The following is a 20994-nucleotide window of genomic DNA, read 5'->3' as shown; positions in this document are numbered from 1 at the left end:
CCTGTATGTACGCCAGTGCCAGGCGGGTGGTGGTATGCAGATTGGGAACCTTAAGAGGAGCATTTTGGTGAGGGCACAGCAGCGGACGGATGATCTCCCTGTTTTATAAGGCCTCTTCCACACGAGCATGACGAATTAGGTCCGGATGTGTTCAGGGTGCGTTCAGTGAAGCTCGCACCATTTTGCAAGCAAGTTCAGTCAGTTTTATCTGCGATTGCGTTCAGTTCTTCAGTTTTTTCCACGCGGGTGCAAAGCATTTTGATGCGTTTTTCACACGTATTTACAAACAACATCTCTTAGCAACTCTCAGTGAAAAACGCATCGCACCCGCACTTGCTTGCGGATGCAATGCATTTTTCACGCAGCCTTATTCACTTCTATGGGGCCAGGGCTGGATGAAAAACGCTGAATATAGAACATGCAACGCAGAACTGATGCGTGAAAAAAAAAACGCTCATGTACACAGACCCATTGAAATGAATGGGTCAGGATTCAGTGGTGGTGCTATGCATTCACGTCATGCATTGCAACCGCTCGGAAAACTCACTCATGTGAAAGGGGCCTAAGAGTGACATGCCTCCTGGAATGGGCCTGGGGCCTGGAAGCTATCGCCTTGAGAAGTGTTCTGCTTCGGCGAACAGCGGCTTCGGAGGTGAACACTTTTCGGGTTATCTGTACTTGGCCTTTATAGTGTGATTACCTGTTGTAATCGCTTCCTGGCCTGTTGGCTAAGATCAAGTGTAGTATCTGTTTTTATCCACCCGGGGGGGCCCATAGTGCCGAACCTATGAGATGTTGAGAGTAACAGAGAACCAGGGGCGTTGCTAGGTTAAAACATTCAGGGCCTGGGCCCCCGATGTTTTGTCCCAAGCCCCGAATGTCCGGCCTGCCTGCTAGATACAACTGTATTGCCGTCCTCAGGAGGGCAATGCAATTGAATCTAATGCCCTGCAAGAGCTGAAGGACCTGTGATGACATCACAGACAATGTGATCAGTTCCAAATGCAGTAGCTAAAAAGGACCTGCAATGATATCACCATCATGTGACCAATGCAAGAGAGGACGGCTCAGCAGTGAAGAGAATTCCTGGGAAGAAGCTGTGGTGAAGTCTTGTCACGGTAGGTAAGATAAGGGAAGGAAACAGAGCACGGCAAAGCAAACAAAACAACTGACTAGGCCCCAAATGCTAGGGAGTAAAGGGGTCACCTCCTATAAATCCCTAAAACACTCTCCCTAAGATGCTATGCCTATGTGTATATCTCGATGGTAGATATGCACATGCCCACGTACCTAAGACTAAAACACATTGAACCAAACCCTCAGCTGAAGGGAAGAGGGAAAGAGACACCCAGCTCCTTCAACAACCGAAGGAGTTAGCGTCACCCTAGAGGCCTAGTACAAACAGAAACAGAAGGAAAAAGAGAAAAGGACTTATCTAGAGATGTGTTGGAGCAGAAGATCCACCAAACTTCCAGAGCTCACACAAGGCAGAACTATAACCTGCAAAGGCTATAGGGAGAGGGAGGAATAAATAGCCTCACCGATAAGAACAACACCTGGGAGGGGGTGCTATTCTGTTCAAACCCACAACAAAACAAACTGTCAGATCGAGTCATGTGCAGCAACTGACAGATCTCCTCAGAACACCCACAGGGCTGGGCGTGACAGTACCCCCTCCCCTCTATGGGTGACCTTTGGACACCCAGGCCCAACTTTATCTGGGTGTGGCCTGTGAAAGGCATTCACAAGGCAGCTAGCATTAACATCGGTAGCCGGAACCCACATTCTTTCCTCGGGACCGTATCCCCTCCAATGCACCAGGTACTGAAGGGAACCCCAAAGAACACATGAGTTGAGAATTCTAGAGATCTAAAACTCCAGATTACCATCAACTAAAACAGGAGGAGGAGGCAAAGGAGATGGTTCCGTAGGTTCCACATATTTCTTCAACAAGGACCTGTGAAACACATTATGGATCTTCCAGGCCTGCGGAAGTTCCAGACGAAACGCCACCGGATTGACAATGGCCGAGATTTTGTAAGGGCCAATAAATCTTGGAACCAATTTCCAAGAGGGTACCTTCAGCTTAATGTTTTTAGTGGAAAACCACACCAAATCACCCACACACAGGTCTGGACCAGTCATACGTCTCTTGTCAGCCATCCGTTTATATCTTTCTGCCAGATAGATGACAAAGAGGAAGAGAATCTCTCCTCTTCCGGTATCCCAGAAGAATTGGTCCCAGAAAAAGTACCAAACTGAGGGTGAAAACCATATGCGCCAAAAAAATTTGACTTATCAGTTGACTACTGCCTACGGTTATTCAAGGCAAACTCAGCTAAAGACAAGAACGAGGACCACTCATCCTGATTCTCAGCGACAAAACACCTCAAATAGGTCTCCAGGTTTTGGTTAGTGCGCTCAGTTTGACCATTCGACTGAGGAAGAAAAGCCGAAGAGAAAGACAACTGAATACCAAGATGACAACAAAACGCCCTCCAAAACCTGCAAACAAATTGCGTCCCCCTATCAGACACCACATCAGAGGGGATGCCATGTAATTTCACAATGTTATCAATAAAAGCCTGAGCGAGAGTTTTCGCATTGGGCAAACCTGATAATGGTACAAAGTGAGCCATCTTGCTGAAGCGGTCCACTACCACCAAAATCACAGTTTTCCCAGAGGAACTCAGCAAATCAGTAATGAAGTCCATGGACAAATGTGTCCAAGGACGAGATGGGATGGACAAAGGAAGAAGAGATCTTGATGGCCGAGTGTGAGCCACCTTTGCGCGTGCACAGGTCTCACAAGCTGCTACATAACCCTCAACACTTTTCGTTTCAATAGTTTTTATTAAGGATTTTTCAAGACATATAAGAAAGAAACAAAACCGGGAGTACCGGTCAGGATACATTATGGAAAAAAAAGTATTACAATTGCGCAATGCAACAACAGTGCTTTACGCTGATTAAGAATAAAGAAAAGTACCATAACAATGATGCATATAATTGTGAAAAGCTACATACAGGGAGTGCAGAATTATTAGGCAAGTTGTATTTTTGAGGATTCATTTTATTATTGAACAACAACCATGTTTTCAATGAACCCAAAAAACTCATTAATATCAAAGCTGAATATTTTTGGAAGTAGTTTTTAGTTTGTTTTTAGTTTTAGCTATTTTAGGGGGATATCTGTGTGTGCAGGTGACTATTACTGTGCATAATTATTATGCAACTTAACAAAAAACAAATATATACCCATTTCAATTATTTAGTTTTACCAGTGAAACCAATATAACATCTCAACATTCACAAATATACATTTCTGACATTCAAAAACAAAACAAAAACAAATCAGTGACCAATATAGCCACCTTTCTTTGCAAGGACACTCAAAAGCCTGCCATCCATGGATTCTGTCAGTGTTTTGATCTGTTCACCATCAACATTGCGTGCAGCAGCAACCACAGCCTCCCAGACACTGTTCAGAGAGGTGTACTGTTTTCCCTCCTTGTAAATCTCACATTTGATGATGGACCACAGGTTCTCAATGGGGTTCAGATCAGGTGAACAAGGAGGCCATGTCATTAGATTTTCTTCTTTTATACCCTTTCTTGCCAGCCACGCTGTGGAGTACTTGGACGCGTGTGATGGAGCATTGTCCTGCATGAAAATCATGTTTTTCTTGAAGGATGCAGACTTCTTCCTGTACCACTGCTTGAAGAAAGTGTCTTCCAGAAACTGGCAGTAGGACTGGGAGTTGAGCTTGACTCCATCCTCAACCCGAAAAGGCCCCACAAGCTCATCTTTGATGATACCAGCCCAAACCAGTACTCCACCTCCACCTTGCTGGCGTCTGAGTCGGACTGAAGCTCTCTGCCCTTTACCAATCCAGCCACGGGCCCATCCATCTGGCCCATCAAGACTCACTCTCATTTCATCAGTCCATAAAACCTTAGAAAAATCAGTCTTGAGATATTTCTTGGCCCAGTCTTGACGTTTCAGCTTGTGTGTCTTGTTCAGTGGTGGTCGTCTTTCAGCCTTTCTTACCTTGGCCATGTCTCTGAGTATTGCACACCTTGTGCTTTTGGGCACTCCAGTGATGTTGCAGCTCTGAAATATGGCCAAACTGGTGGCAAGTGGCATCTTGGCAGCTGCACGCTTGACTTTTCTCAGTTCATGGGCAGTTATTTTGCGCCTTGGTTTTTCCACACGCTTCTTGCAACCCTGTTGACTATTTTGAATGAAACGCTTGATTGTTCGATGATCACGCTTCAGAAGCTTTGCAATTTTAAGAGTGCTGCATCCCTCTGCAAGATATCTCACTATTTTTGACTTTTCTGAGCCTGTCAAGTCCTTCTTTTGACCCATTTTGCCAAAGGAAAGGAAGCTGCCTAATAATTATGCACACCTAATATAGGGTGTTGATGTCATTAGACCACACCCCTTCTCATTACAGAGATGCACATCACCTAATATGCTTAATTGGTAGTAGGCTTTCGAGCCTATACAGCTTGGAGTAAGACAACATGCATAAAGAGGATGATGTGGTCAAAATACTCATTTGCCTAATAATTCTGCACGCAGTGTATATAGCATTACATATACAATCAGCAAGCTTGTGAGATGGTAACCGCAAAATACGTTAAGGATATCGCTACCTAGTCAGGTCAAGCCCTAAAGCCTATTGAGTCCAATGCATGTAACGAGGAGTGTATGATTTTGTAATAGTAACTAAGGTGGTGAGCAGAGTGGGGAGTTTGTCCAAGCCTGCCATTGCAACTGGAATTTGGTGAAACTACCGTTTCCCATTGATATAATTCTTTCATAAGCATGCGTCGTGTTTATTGCAGAGATTAATTCACTCAACCCTGACACGTCTGGAGATTTCCAGTGTCTCAATAATAACAGTTTAGCTAAAACACAAATTATGCAGAAAAGTGTTTTATATTGAGTTGGGACATTGTTAATGCCTATAAAAAGTAAAACTAGCTGAGGGGACCAGCTGATCTTATTGTGAAAGTACCTGAGTACCTTTTTGTGAGGGTGTCGGAGTGAGTTCCTCAGGCTTTCGGGGTTGTATGTGAACCTGTTGCTTACTTGGAGAGCCGGCAGGATTCACACTCTGCTCCGGGCCGGTAGCGTAGCTGGGCGTCTCCAGTGGATCTGCTGGTTCTGGACCTGGCACCGGATCAGAAACTCCCATTGAGAGGGCGGTATGCTCGAACCCATGAGAGGTTGAGGTGGGTGAAGCTGGAGGAGAGCGCTGCAGATCATACGCTGATTCATGGGAGGGCTGCAGTTCGTCCGAGCTCTCTGGTAATGAGGCGGCCGTCTCCTCGGCGCCATCTTGGTCGCTGCCTGCGTCTTTGGAGAAGTAGAATTTAGTGAGCTGAGGGTGTTTAACCGCTCTTTTTTTTCCGCCCAACCATGTCGGTAGCGGTACTGAGGAGGTTCCCCTCCAGTTTGAGTGGGTTCAACGCTTGGTATGTCGCTTTAAAGTTGCTTTTGACAGTGCTGTCTCAGGAGCTCAAACTCCAAGCATCCGCGCGCCTCGGCAGCCAGACCACGCCCCCCTCTCTCAACACTTTTACACAACCCTGGCCACCAGAATCTCTGGGAAATAAGATCTACAGTGGATCTACTTCCAGGATGTTCCGCAAGGACAGTATCATGATGTTCCTTAAAAACCTTGTATCGCAGTTCAGAAGGAACAAACAACTTGCCTGGAGGACAAGAATCAGATGCCTCCTCTTGAGCCCCCAACACTTCCGTCTCCAGCTCAGGGTAATGAGCGGAAACCACCACCCCATCAGCCAAAATCGGAGCGGGATCCTCCGAATCTCCCCCCCAGGAAAGCTTCGTGACATCGCATCCGCTTTGATGTTTTTAATCCCAGGGCGATGAGTGACCACAAAATTGACCATGGTAAAAAACAATGACCATCTAGTGTGCCTAGGATTTAAACGCTTTGCAGATTGCAGGTAAGCCAGATTCTTATGGTCAGTAATTACCCTAATCGGATGGGTAGCCCCTTCTAGCCAATGGCGCCACTCTTCAAAGGCCAATTTGATGGCCAACAACTCTCCATTCCCAACATCATAATTTCTTTCGACGGCCGAGAGTTTCTTGGAGAAAAAAGCACACGGGCGCCATTTGCTAGGAGAGGGACCCTGCTCCGACTCCCACTTCTGACTCGTCAACCTCCTCCACAATGAAGCGTTGAGACACATCAGGTTGCATCAGAATGGGATCAGAAGCAAAACATTTCTTAATAGCAGAAAAAGCCTGTAATGCCTCATCCGACCAGACAGAAAAGTCAGCGCCCTTCCTAGTCATATCTGTCAAAGGTTTGACAATGGTGGAATAATTCAGGATGAATTTTCTGTAGTAATTAGTAAATCCTAAAAACCGCATCAGGGCTTTCTGATTCTCTGGCCGGTCCCATTCCAGTACCGCATGGACCTTTTCGGGATCCAAATGAAAACCGGAGGCAGAAAGCAAGTACCCTAAAAACGTCAGCTCCTGAACAGCAAACACACATTTTTCCAACTTAGCATACAATTTATTCTCCTGAAGGATCAATAACACTTGTCTCAAATTATCCTGATGAGTCTTCATATCGGGTGAGTAAATTAGTATGTCATCGAGGTAAATAACAACGAACCTCCCCACCAAATGATGAGAAATGTCATTGATAAAGCGCTGAAAGACTGCTGGAGCATTAGTTAAACCAAAGGGCATGACTAGGTTCTCGAAGTGACCCTCAGGGGTATTGAAGGCCGTTTTAAATTCATCTCCTTCCCTGATTCTGATCAGATTATAAGCTCCTCTTAAATCCAACTTAGAAAACACCTTGGCACCAACAATATGATCAAATAGATCCAGAATCAAGGGAAGGGGATAAGGATCACGGACAGTAATGATATTCAGTTCCTGGAAATCTAGGCATGGTCTAAGGGATCCATCCTTCTTTACGAAAAAGAAGCCAGCAGCCATAGGAGACTTAGATGGTCTAATATGACCCTTTGCCAAACTCTCTGCAATATACTCCCGCATAGCTACTCTTTCGGGTTGAGAAAGATTATACAGTCAGGTCCATAAATATTGGGACATCGACACAATTCTAAAATTGTTGGCTCTATACACCACCACAATGGATTTGAAATGAAACAAACAAGATGTGCTTTAACTACAGACTGTCAGTTTTAATTTGAGGGTACTTACATCCAAATCAGGTGAACGGTGTAGGAATTACAATAGTTTGCATATGTGCCTCCAACTTGTTAAGGGACCAAAAGTAATGGGACAGAATAATAATCATAAATCAAACTTTCACTTTTTAATACTTGGTTGCAAATCCTTTGCAGTCAATTACAGCCTCAAGTCTGGAACGCATAGACATCACCAGACGCTGGGTTTCATCCCTGGTGATGCTCTGCCAGGCCTCTACTGCAACTGTCTTCAGTTCCTGCTTGTTCTTGTGGCATTTCCCTTTCAGTTTTTTCTTCAGCAAGTAAAATGCATGCTCAATCGGATTCAGGTCAGGTGATTGACTTGGCCATTGCATAACATTCCACTTCTTTCCCTTAAAAAACTCTTTGGTTGCTTTTGCAGTTTGCTTTGGGTCATTGTCCATCTTCACTGTGAAGCACGTTCCAATGAGTTCTGAAGCATTTGGCTGAATATGAGCAAATAATATTGCCCGAAACACTTCAGAATTCATCCTGCTGATTTTGTCAGCAGTCACATCATCAATAAATACAAGAGAACCAGTTCCATTGGCAGCCATACATGCCCACGCCATGACACTACCACCATGCTTCACTGATGAGGTGGTATGCTTAGGATCATGAGCAGTTCTTTTCCTTCTCCATACTCTCCTCTTCCCATCACTCTGGTACAAGTTGATCTTGGTCTCATCTGTCCATAGGATTTTGTTCCATAACTGTGAAGGCTTTTTTAGATGTTTGGCAAACTCAAATCTGGCCTTCCTGTTTTTGAGGCTCACCAATGGTTTACATCTTGTGGTGAACCCTCTGTATTCACTCTGGTGAAGTCTTCTCTTGATTGTTGACTTTGACACACATACACCTACCTCCTGGAGAGTGTTCTTGATCTGGCCAACTGTTGTGAAGGGTGTTTTCTTCACCAGGGAAATAATTATTCGGTCATCCACCACAGTTGTTTTCCGTGGTCTTCCAGGTCTTTTGGTGTTGCTGAGCTCACGATGCGTTCCTTCTGTTGTAATTCCTACACCGTTCACCTGATTTAGATGTAAATACCCTCAAATTAAAGCTGACAGTCTGCAGTTAAGGCACATCTTGTTTGTTTCAAATGCATTGTGGTGGTGTTTAGAGCCAAAAATGTTAGAATTGTGTCGATAGCCCAATATTTATGGACCTGACTGTATAACCGAGATTTTGGCAATTTTGCTCCGGGGATAAGATTGACTCTCGGTGAGGGGGCAACTCCTGAGCTCCACCCTCCGAGAATAAGTCCTAAAAATCGGAAAGAAACTGAGGCAACACCTTAGTGGACACCCCCGATATAGAGGCACTAAGACAGTTGTTCATACAAAATTCACTCTAATTACTGATTTGTCTTGTTTGATAAAACATAACCCTGCCATTGACTGGCAACCATGGTAAACGCAGAACCATTGGACCAGGAAAACCTTTCATAACAAAACAAGAAATTAACTCAACATGAGAATCACCCACCCTCATATGAAAATCCTGAACAATATGAGTTAGACATCTTTGCGAGACGGGGCGGAGTCTATAGCAAACACTGGTATCTCTTTGATTAATGCGCTAGTTTTAAAACCATGACTCTGAAGAAATTGAAAATCAATAAGATTAACCCCTGCGCCACTGTCAACAAATACCTTTAACTCAAAATTTCCAGAGTCTAGCGCCACCATGGCAGGCAGGAGGAATCGGGTACAGCAGGTAGGATACGAACATGCCTGCTCTGACTCCCCATTCACACTACCACGAGTAAGGGAGCTTTTTTTTTTCTTGAAGGAATCCCCTATTTGTTTTTCATTACCACTTCGAGGTTTAATAAAAGGGCACACATTAACAAAATGACCTTCATTACCACAGAAGTAACAGTCTATTCAGCTTCCTAAAATTCCTATTACCAGAGCAAGAAGTAACCTGACCCAATTGCATAGGCTCCTCTCCAGCCCCTAATTCAAGTGTCATAGTACCCCGAGGGACAGGAGGGACTGATTCCCCACCAGACAGCACCCCCTGCCTGAGGGGAACCTTGCACCTCTCCCTAAGAGGTCTATCAATCCGTACGGCCAAAAACATTGCCGCCTCCAAAGAATCAGGTTTTTCATGAAATGCAAGGGCATCTTTAAATCTTTCAGCTAGCCCCTGACAGAACTGACTACGGAGTGCAGGATCATTCCACTCCAAGTCAGTCGCCCATCTTCTAAATTCAGCACAATACGACTAAGCAGTACGTTCTCCCTGGCACAAGCTGCGCAACTTAGATTCAGCCATAGAGACCCGGTCTAGGTCATCATAAATCAGGCCCAGGGCTCCGAAAAATGTATCCACCAACCGGAGGGACTGTGAACCAGTCGGCAGAGAAAAAGCCCAAGACTGAGCGTCACCTTTTAGCAGAGAAATAATAATCCCTACTCTTTGGTTTTCGTCTCGAGATGAAATCGGACGCAGACGAAAATACAATTTACAGGACTCCCTGAACCGAACAAAGTTATCACTTCCCCCGGAAAACCTATCAGGGAGAGCAACCTTTGGTTCCAGGCAGACCTGGATTCCCCCGGCGGCGCCAGACGCCAAAGTACTCTGACACCGTGCAACCGAATTGCGGACGTCAGCTACCTCCAAAGACAATCCCTGCATGCAATCAACCAAAGCATCAATAGATTCCATTTTGCAAACAGCAAGGGAAAACATGATGGTATGGCGGGTTATAATGTCACAGAAGGTAAGATAAGGGAAGGAAACAGAACACGGCAAAGCAAACAAAACAACTGACTAGGCCCCAAATGCAAGGGAACAAAGGGGTCACCTCCTAGCAATCCCTAAAACACTCTCCCTAAGATGCTATATCCATTTGCATATCTTGATGGTAGATATGCACATGCCCGTGTACCTAAGACTAAAACACACTAAACCAAACCCTCAGCTGAAGGAAAGAGGGAAAAAGACACCCAGCTCCTTCAACAACCGAAGGAGCTAGCGTCACCCTAGAGGCCTAGTACAAACAGAAACAGAAGGAAAAGGGGAAAAGGACTTATCTAGAGATGTGTTGGAGCAGATGATCCACCAAACTTCCAGATCTACACAAGACAGAACAATAACCTGCAAAGGCTATAGGGAGAGTGAGGAATAAATAGCCTCACCAATTACCTAAAGAACAACACCTGGGAGGAGGTGGGATTCTGTTTAAACCCACAACAAAACAAACTGTCAGATCGAGTCATGTGCAGCAACTCTGACAGATCGTCTCAGAACACCTACAGGGCAGGGCATGACAAGCCTGCTACATGAGGAGAGGTAAGTGAAAGGGTAGGTTACTCAGTGTGAGAGGCAGAGCAATGTAGGGAGTTGTAGTTATTTAACTGGGAGTGTTTGTTAGGGCTAAAGGGAGAGAATATTTACATGGGACAGTGGGGTGGAGTGATGTTATTTACATGGGACTGAAAGTTGAGGGGGTGATGTTATTTACATGGGACTATATGTTGAAGGCGCCTTTGGGAGGGAGTGATATTATTTACATGGGACTGAATGTTGAGGGTAATGTTATTTACATGGGACTGAATGTTGGAGGTGGCTGGAGAGGGGGTGATTTTATTTATATGGGACTGTATGTTGAAGGTTATTGGGGGAAAGAGTTATGTTATTTACAAGGGACTGAATATTGAGGGGGTGATATTATTTACATGGGACTGTATGTTGAAGGCGGCTGGGGAGGGGGTGATGTTCTTTACATTGTACTGTATGTTGAAGGTGGCTAGGGAGGGGGTGATGTTATTTTCGTGGGACTGTATATTGGAGGGGGCAGGAGACATGGTGTGATGGTATTTACATGGGACTGTATTTTGAAGGGGGTGTAAATAGAGATGGATGTTATTTACATGGGACTGTATATTGGAGGGGCTGGAGAGATGGTGTGATGGTATTTACATGACTCTATGGCGGAGGGAGGGAAATAATGTTATTTACATTGGACTGTATGGTGGAGGGGCTGAGGAATTATAATTTCTGAGGACACTAAATGGAGGAATATAACTACAGGGGGCATTATAAATATTGGGGACACTTCAGGGCGAGCATTATAACAGTAGGGGGCGATATAAATACTGAGGCACTTCAGGGTGAGCATTATAACAGTAGGGGGCATTATAAAGACTGGAGGACTTTAGGAGCATTTTAAATCCAGGGGACATTAGGAGTTCTTATTACTACTGGGGGCTCTATAGGAGGGACTTATAGATCCACATTATTTCTACTAAGAGCACTATGGGGGGCCTTACTACTATTGAGGGGTCTGTAGAGAGCTTCATTACCACTGTGGGAGCAATATGAGGCCTTATTTGTACTGGGGGCTCTGTGAGGGCATTATTAATACTGGAGGGCTCTTCTACTAAAGGAGGCACTTGGGGAGCACTATCACTTTTGGGGGCACTGTAGGGGGCAGTATTACTAATGAGAGCATTCTAGAACGTAATTACTATTGGTAAGACTATGAGGAGCACTATTACTATGGGAAAGACTATCTGTATGACACTCATTCTTCTTCAGGATAGTATTTGGGGGTACAGAATAGTAAGGAAGCCAAGATGTCTGTGTATCACACTCTGCAGACACTAGGCGGCTGAGAGAAGTTGTCTGGACCAAATGAATAAGATGATGACAGAGAAGATCTACATCCGAGGAGGCGTCACCTGGGAGGCATTGGATGTGAGAGGTATGTGCTGCTGTATAACTGTATAGCAAGTACAGTAAAATGTCTTCAGTGCTAGTGTTTGCGAGGAGGGGGGGGGTTGGTTGGATGACTTCCCTGGCAACGTCCCTGGGGAGAACCACATAGTAACACTAGGGTGTATGGCTTGGGCCATTAGTGTTAGTGCCCTATACTAGGTGACTAAGGGCTCTGCTGGATCAAAGCCTGAGGCCGGGTTGTGATGAAAGCCCAAGGTGTAGGAGTGCCCCAGGAGTGGTGACCCTGGGGTGCCTGAACTCACTGGGGGTGGGAGCCCACTGAGTGACATCACATTTGCACAGCACTTTCCTTTCATACATTTGAGCGCACACACCTCTCTTTGCTTGGCTTTGGCCTAGAAAAGATGAGGATTTTTTATAATTTTATATAGTGTGCACTATACACGTTTGTTTGTCACTAGTTTTTTCAGGGTTGCGGCGCGCCTATGGGCAACCCCCTGAGGTCTAGGGGGGAAGTGTGTGCGGGCATCCTGGTTCCGCACCCCCCTGCAAAACCCCTTGGGCTCTCCCTCTGGGGAGAGTCCAGACCTTGTTGTAGAGTTCCTGGCAGCCAGAGCACAGACGGGAGTAACCTCGGCTTCGGCTGCCATTTGTCCCAGTCCCTTGCAGGAGCCTTCTGGCCCGGAGGGATAGGGAATGGTTAATGGGGGGCCCTTCTCTTATGGAGAGGGCCTGCGATGGACTGCCACCTAGTGCATGTTTTTGTGTGGTACGCTGCCGATTTTGTTACACGGGTGTAGAAAGTACGTTTCTTGGGCTTTCATAAAAAAAAAATATATATATATATATATGGATTGGGAAATAGTAAAAAGAAAGCACAAACTGCACTGTAGTACAAGAATGGTTAGGTGCACCCGGTATATTTCTCTACTCTGCCAATATAAGACATAATAATCTTGAGCCAGGAGGCGGAGGTCGGAGTGGAGGAGGAGGCGGACGTGGTGGTACAGGCAGAAAAGGTGGAGGAGGTCACCAACCTTTTTTTTTTTTGTGGTGGCCCCAAAACATTGGTAAATAGCAAAGAGAACGCACAAACTGTGCTGGAGTATAAAAATTTCTGGGTGCGGCCAGTACACCTCTCTACTCTGGCCAAGGTACAGACAAGTCCTGTGAGATCCATGCCTGGTTCATTTTTATGAACATGAGCTTGTCCGCATTGGCTGTGGACAGGCGGCAGCACCTGTTCATGATCAGCCCCCCTGCCATGCTAAACACACGTTCGGACAATACACTTGCTGCAGGACAGGCCAGCACCTCCAAAGCGTAAAGGGCAAACTCAGGCCATGTGCCCAGTTTGGAGACCAAGAAGTTAAATGGGGCAGACCCATCATTGAGTACATGCAGACATGTGGACGACTGGCCTGATAACCGTGGGAATGATCCCTGTTCCTCCTCTTCTTCCTCCTATGCCACATCCTCATCCATCAGCGCCTGAAGTATTTCTTCAATATGACATATAAGTGGGACAATAAGGCTGATGACGGCGTCAGCACCACTGGCCTTGTTGGTGGAGTACTCGAAACAGCGCAACACAGCACACACATCCCGCATGGAAGCCCACCTGTTGGTGGTGAAATGGTACTGTCCCGCAGAGCGACTCATGTGTGCTGCAGCTGAAACTCCACTATTGTCTGCTGCTGCTCGCATAGTCTCTCCAGCATACCCCCTTGTGGGTATGTCACATATGAGTCGGTGAGTAGGAAGGCAGAGGTTAGGCTGCAGTGCAGACAGGAGAGCAGCAGCAGGGTGAGAACGCTGAAAGTGGCACAGACGGCCTTCACTTTCTGCAGCAACTCTGACATATTGGGGTAATTTTTCAGGAACCTATGCACCAAGTTCAGCACATGCGCCAGGCAAGGGATGTGCCTCAAACCAGCTAGGCCTAGAACTGCTACATAATTTCGCCAGTTGTGGCACACCACCAGGCCGGGCTTGAGGCTCAGCGGCACCAATCACTCATCGTTCTGGATACCACCGCCATACACTGACCGGATAACACCTCTGTACAGTGACCACATAACACCGCCATACCGTGACTGGATAAAAGGGTATAAGAGGGCACAGTATGGGGTGAGGGGCACAGTACGGAGTGGGGGACACAGTCACTTGACCCTGTGACATTAGAAGGTCCTTATGATGAATAGGGTTCATACGCCACAATAATAAGAGGCAGAGGAGTGAGACAAGGGTGTGATTATGTGGCTAGAGATAAAAAAAATTACTGTCGGCCAGTACAGGACCCAAAGATTAGGCAATAGGCATTTACCTGACAGCAAAGAACTTTGGATTCTTTGGCTGGAGGTACATTAGGCTGTTATAGGATAAAAATGTTACTGTCGGCCAGTACAGGCCCAAAAAATTTGCCAATAGGCATTCACCTGACAGCAAAGAACTTTTGATTCTGTGGCTGGAGGTACATTAGATGGTCACAGGATAAATATGTAACTGTAGGCCAGTACAGGCCCCAAAAATTAACCAATAGGCATTCACCTGACAGCAAAGAACTTTGAATTCTGTGGCTGGAGGTACATTAGACGGTCACAGGATGAATATGTAACTGTCGGCCAGTATAGGCACAAAAATTAGCCAATAGGCATTCACCTGACAGCACAGATGTCACGCCCTCCCCTGTGGGTGTTCTGAGGAGATCTGTCAGAGTTGCTGCACGTGACTCAATCTGACAGTTTGTTTTGTTGTGGGTTTGAACTGAATCCCAACTTCTCCCAAAAACCAAAGAGTAGGGATTATTATTTCTCTGCTAAAAGGTGACGCTCAGTCTTGGGCTTTCTCTCTGCCGACCGGTTCAGAGTACCTCCGGTCGGTGGATGAATTTTTTCGGAGCCCTGGGCCTGATTTATAATGACCCAGACCGGGTCTCTATGGCTGAATCTAAGTTGTGCAGTTTGTGCCAGGGAGAACGTACTGCTGAGTCGTATTGTGCTGAATTCGGAGTGGAATGATCCTGCACTCCGTAGTCAGTTCTGTCAGGGGCTATCTGAGAGATTAAAAGATGCTCTTGCATTTCATGAAAAACCTGATTCTTTGGAGGCGGCCATGTCTTTGGCCGTACGGATCGATAGACGTCTTAGAGAGAGGTGCAAGGTTCCCCCCCGGGGTGCTGTCTGGTGGAGAATCAGTCCCTCTTTTCCCTCGGGGTACTATGACACTTGGATTAGGGGCTGGAGAGGAGCCTATACAATTGGGTCAGGTTACTTCTTGCTCTGGTAATAGGAAGCTGAATAGACTGTGTTACTTCTGTGGTCAAGAAGGTCATTTCGTTAATGTGTGCCCTTTTATTAAACCTTGAAGTAGTAATGAAAAACAAATAGGGGATTCCTTTAAAGAAAATAAAAACTCCCCTACTCTTGGTAGGGTGAATGGGGAGTCAGAGCAGGCATATTCGTATCCTACCTGCAGTACCTGATTCCTCCTGCCTCCCATGGTGGCGCTAGACTTTGGAAATTTTGAGTTAAAGGTATTTGTTGACAGTGGCGCAGGGGTTAATCTTATTGATTTTCAATTTCTTCAGAGTCATGGTTTTAAAATTAGCATTAAGCAAAGAGATACCAGTGTTTGCTATAGATTCCGCCCCCCCTCTCGCAAAGATGTCTAACTCATATTGTTCAGGATATTCATTTGAGGGTGGGTGATTCTCATGTTGAGTTCATTTCTTGCTTTGTTAGGAAAGGTTTGCCTGCTCCGATGGTTCTGGGTTTACCATGGTTGATAAAACATAACCCTACCATTGACTGGCAAAGAAGACAAATCAGTAATTGGAGTGAATTTTGTATGAACAACTGTCTTAGTGCGTCTATTTCGGGGATGTCCAGTAAGGTGTTGCCTCAGTTTCTTTCAGATTTTTCGGACGTATTCTCGGAGGGTGCAGCTCAGGAGTTGCCTCCTCACGAGAGTATGATTGTCTGGTCAATCTTATCCCCGGAACAAAATTGCCAAAATCTCGGTTATATAATCTTTCTCAACCCGAAAGAGTAGCTATGCCGGAGTATATTGCCGAGAGTTTGGCAAAGGGACATATTAGACCATCGAAGTCTCCTATGGCCGCTGGCTTCTTTTTCGTAAAGAAGATGGACGGATCCCTTAGACCGTGCCTAGATTTCCGGGATCTGAATCTCATTACTGTCCGTTATCCTTATCCACTTCCCTTGATTCCGGATCTATTTAACCAGATTGTTGGTGCCAAGGTGTTTTCTAAAATGGATTTAAGAGGAGCTTATAATCTGATCAGAATCAGGGAAGGAGATGAATGAAAAACGGCCTTCAATACCCCCTAGGGTCACTTCGAGAACCTAGTCATGCCCTTTGGTTTAACTAATGCTCCAGCAGTCTTTCAGCGCTTTATCAATGACATTTTTCCTCATTTGGTGGGGAGGTTTGTTGTTATTTACCTCGATGAGACAAGTGTTATTGTTCCTTTGGGAGAATAAATTGCATGCTAAGTTGGAAAAATGTGTGTTTGCGGTTCAGGAGCTGCCGTTTTTGGGGTACTTGCTTTTGGCCTCCGGTTTTCCTATGGATCCCGAAAAGGTCCATGCGGTACTGGAATGGGATCGGCCAGAGAATCAGAAAGCCCTGATGCGGTTTTTAGGATTTACAAATTACTACGGAAAATTCATCCTGAATTATTCCACCATTGTCAAACCTTTGACAGATATGAATAGGAATAGCGCTGACTTCTGTCTGGTCAGATGAGGCATTACAGGCTTTTTCTGCTTTTAAGAAATGTTTTGCTTCTGCTCCCATTCTGATGCAACCTGATGCAGACCGCTTCAGTAAATGGCTCACTTTTTACCATTATCATGTTTGCCCAATGCGAAAACTCTCGCTCAGGTTTTTATTGCAACATTGTGAAATTACATGGCATCCCCTCTGATGTGGTGTCTGATAGGGGGACGCAATTTGTTTCCAGGTTTTGGAGGGTGTTTTGTTCTCGTCTGGGTATTCAGTTGTCTTTCTCTTCGGCTTTTCATTCTCAGTCGAATCGTCAAACTGAGCGGACTAACCAAAACCTGGAGACCTATTTGAGGTGTTTTGTCGCTGAGAATCAGGATGAGTTGTCCTCGTTCTTGTCTTTAGCTGAGTTTGCCTTGAATAACAGCAGGAGTCAACTGATAAGTCACCATTTTTTGGCGCATATGGTTTTCACCCTCAGTTTGGTACTTTTTCTAGGACCGAATTTTCTGGGATACCGGAAGAGGAGAGATTCTCTTCCTCTTTGTCATCTATCTAGCGGAAGGTTCAAGTTAATTTGAAAAAAATGGGTGAAAGATATAAACGGATGGCTGACAAGAGATGTATGACTGGTCAGGACCTGTGTGTGGGTGTTTGGTGTGGTTGTCCACTAAAAAACATTAAGCTGAAGGTGCCCTCTTGGAAATCGGGTCCAAGTTTTTTTGGCCCATACAAAATCTCGGCCATTGTCAATCCGGTGGCGTTTCGTCTGGAACTTTTGCATGCCTGGAAGATCCATAATGTGTTTCACAGGTCCTTGTTGAGGAAATATGTGGAACCTACGGAACCATCTCCTTTGCTTCCATCTCCTGTTTTGGTTGATGGTAATCTGGAGTTTCAGATCTCTAGAATTCTCAACTCACGTGTTCTTCGGGGTTCCCTTCAGTACCTGGTGCATTGGAGGGGATACGTCACGAGGAAAGAATGTGGGTTCCGGCTACCGATGTTAATGCTAGCCGCCTTGTCAATGCTTTTCACAGGGCACACCCGGATAAAGTTGGACATGGGTGTCCGGAGGTCACCCGTAGAGGGGGGAGGTTACTGTCACGCCCTGCCCTGTGGGTGTTCTGAGGAGATTTGTCAGAGTTGCTGCACGTTACACGATCTGACAGTTTGTTTTGTTGTGGGCTTGAACTGAATCCCACCTCCTCCCAGGTGTTCTTTAGGTAATTGGTGAGGCTATTTGTACCACACAGCCAGTACTTGCCGGATATTCCTGCAGCTCCTTTATTGTTGCTGTAGGCCTCTTGGTAGCCTCCCAGACCAGTTTTCGTCTCGTCTTTTCATAAATTTTGGAGGGACGTCCAGTTCTTGGTAATGTCACTGTTGTGCCATATTTTCTCCACTTGATGATGACTGTCTTCACTGTGTTTCATGGTATATCTAATGCCTTGGAAATTCTTTTGTACCGTTCTCCTGACTGACACCTTTTAGCAATGAGATCCCTCTGAAGCTTTGGAAGCTCTCTGTGGACCATGGCTTTTGCTGTGGGATGCGACTAAGAAAATTTCAGGAAAGACCAACTAGAGCAGCTGAACTTTATTTGGGGTTAATCAGAGGCACTTTAAATAATGGCAGGGCTGACTCCTATTTAACATAATTTTGAATGTGATTGCTTAATTCTGAACACAGCTACATCCCCAGTTATAAGAGGGTGTGCACACTTATGCAACCATGTTTTCTTCCCTCCACCTAAAAGAATTCAGTTTGTTTTTCAATTAAGTGGTACAGTTTATAGGTCACGTCTATCACAGAAACCTGACATTTTAAAAGGGGTGTGTACACTTTTTATATCCACTATATATGGCACCCCTCAATCAGTATTTTGTGGAAGCAGGTGTATCACATCTCTCAATCAGTATTTGGTGGAAGAAGGTATATAGCAATAGCACCCCTCAATAAGTATTTTGTGGAAGAAGGTATATGGCACCCCTCAATCATTATTTGGCGGAAACAGGTATATAGCAATAGCACCCCCAATAGGCATTTTGTGGAAGAAGGTATATAGCACCCCTCAATCAGTATTTGGCAGAAACAGGTATATAGTACCCCTCAATCAGTATTTGGTGGAAACAGGTATATAGCACCCCTCAATCAGTATTTGGTGGAAACAGGTATATAGCACCCCTCAATCAGTATTTAGTGGAAGAAGGTATATGGCACCCCTCAATTAGTATTTGGTGGAAACAGGTATATAGCACCCCTCAATCAGTATTTGGCGGAAACAGGTATATAACACCCCTCAATCAGTATTTTGTGAAAGCAGGTGTATCGCAGCCCTCAATCAGTATTTGGTGGAAGAAGGTATATAGCACCCCATAATCATTATTTAGCGGAAACTGGTATATAGCACCCCTCAATCCGTATTTGGTGGAAACAGGTATATGGCACCCCTCAATCAGGATTTTTTGGAAGAAGGTATATAGCACCCCTCAATAAGTATTTGGCGGAAACAGGTATATGGCACCCCTCATTTAGTATTTTGTGGAAGCAGGTGTATTGCAGCCCTCAATCAGTATTTAGTGGAAGAAGGTATATAGCAATAGCACCCCTCAATCAGTATTTAGTGGAAGAAGGTATATGGCACCTTTCAATCAGAATTTGGCGGAATCAGGTATATAGCACAACTTAATCAGTATTTAGCGGAAACAGGTATATGGCACCCCTCAATCAGTATTTTGTGAAAGCAGGGGTATTTCAGCCCTCAATCAGTATTTGGTGGAAGAAGGTATATAGCAATAGCACCCCTCAATCAGTATTTAGTGGAAGAAGGTATATGGACCCCTCAATCAGTGTTTGGCTGAAACAGGTATATGGCACCCCTCAATCAGTATTTGAAGGAAACAGGTATATGGCACCCCTCAATCAGTATTTTGTGGAAGCAGATGTATTGCAGCCCTCAATCAGTATTTGCTGGAAGAAGCTGCACAATACAAATTCACTGTGAGGCAGTGACACGTCTCATGGTTGTTAGAGGAGACATATGGCAGGATTTGCTGTCTTCCCCACAATCAGGCTCGGACTGGCCCACAGGGTTACAGGGGAATCCCCCGGTGGGCCCCTGAGCAAGGTGGGCCCCTAGTCTCCCACCTCCTGCACAAGTGGCACATAACACATTAGATTTTCCTGCACTACATACATATATTCAATGTACAGCACCTTAACCAGCCTATGTTCATATAAAAAACTTGTTACATTCAAATATAATAAATAATCTATCGTACGGTGGGCCCCCAAAATAAATTTTACTGGTGGGCCCTAGGTACCCCAGTCCGACACTGCCCACAATCACCAGGTCTGAAGCAAGATCAGGTGTAGTAATCACCTGGGGATAAAAGAATCCTCAGAGTGAGAGGGGGTGGGGTCTTGCACACAGGGTTGGAGTGGTTCTGAGTGGTCTGAGCTGGGAGGGCTGAGAGACCACTATCCCCCAAGAGACACTGGTGTGGGAGCAGCCTGGAGGCTGCTGGAGGTTGGCCTGGGAAAGTCACATCTCATCACGGGTGTGAACTGTGTTACACAAGGTGAGACAGGGATTATTAATGTATTAGTTAGAGCCTGTACGGGAGAGTGTTTATTATTTTGTTGTTCTGCTTTATCTGTTGTGCCACAATAAATGCACTGTTTGGACCTGAAACCTGGTGTCCTGAACCCGTATCTGTGAGGATAATCCCCTGAAGAAAGTTACCCCTCACAATTGGTGGAGGATGCGGGCAAAAGGGCACCAGCAAGGGCAAGGATCCGGTCTGAACAATAAAAGGCAAAGTGTTGCTACGGGCAACGACAAGAGCAGGTGCTGCTGAATACTGCTGTGCTGCAAACAAAAGCTGTGTGGATTTAAAGGGTCAGAAGCCCAATGAGAGAGACTGACCAGTGGAAATGGCTGCGGCTTGGTGGAGCCCATCGGAGAAATCCTGCGAGATGGTGATTGGGGGACTTCCAATGTGGGTTATGCTAGACTCCCGCCAACAAGTATCTCGGGTCAGGCCCGAAGTTCTGGAATTTCTGGAGATGGGGATAAAGACAGATACTAAGGTGCCCCTGGCTTTTGTAACGGACTGTGGCTCTGCACAATGGGAGCTCTTGATATGTGAGACCCTGAGGGAGGAATTCATACTGGGCAAAGACTTTCCGTTGTTTTGGCAGCTATTGAGCGGAGAGAATGCACCAAGTTCTGTGGTTGGAGTTCCAGAGAGAAAGATGTGGGCCGTTTCTAAGGGCAACCAACGGGACCCAAGACATCCGCTCCAGTGTG

General features: G+C 45.5%; 1 pseudogene; it reads left to right on the top strand.

Moving 5' to 3' along the window:
• Positions 1–708: 708 nt before the first annotated feature.
• LOC121000112 lies at positions 709–789 on the top strand (annotated as a pseudogene).
• The last annotated feature ends 20205 nt before the right edge of the window (positions 790–20994 follow it).

The sequence above is a fragment of the Bufo bufo genome, chromosome 4 (assembly GCF_905171765.1).
Source record: "Bufo bufo chromosome 4, aBufBuf1.1, whole genome shotgun sequence".
Lineage (NCBI taxonomy): Eukaryota > Metazoa > Chordata > Amphibia > Anura > Bufonidae > Bufo > Bufo bufo.
This window is presented reverse-complemented; position numbering and strand designations above follow the sequence as displayed.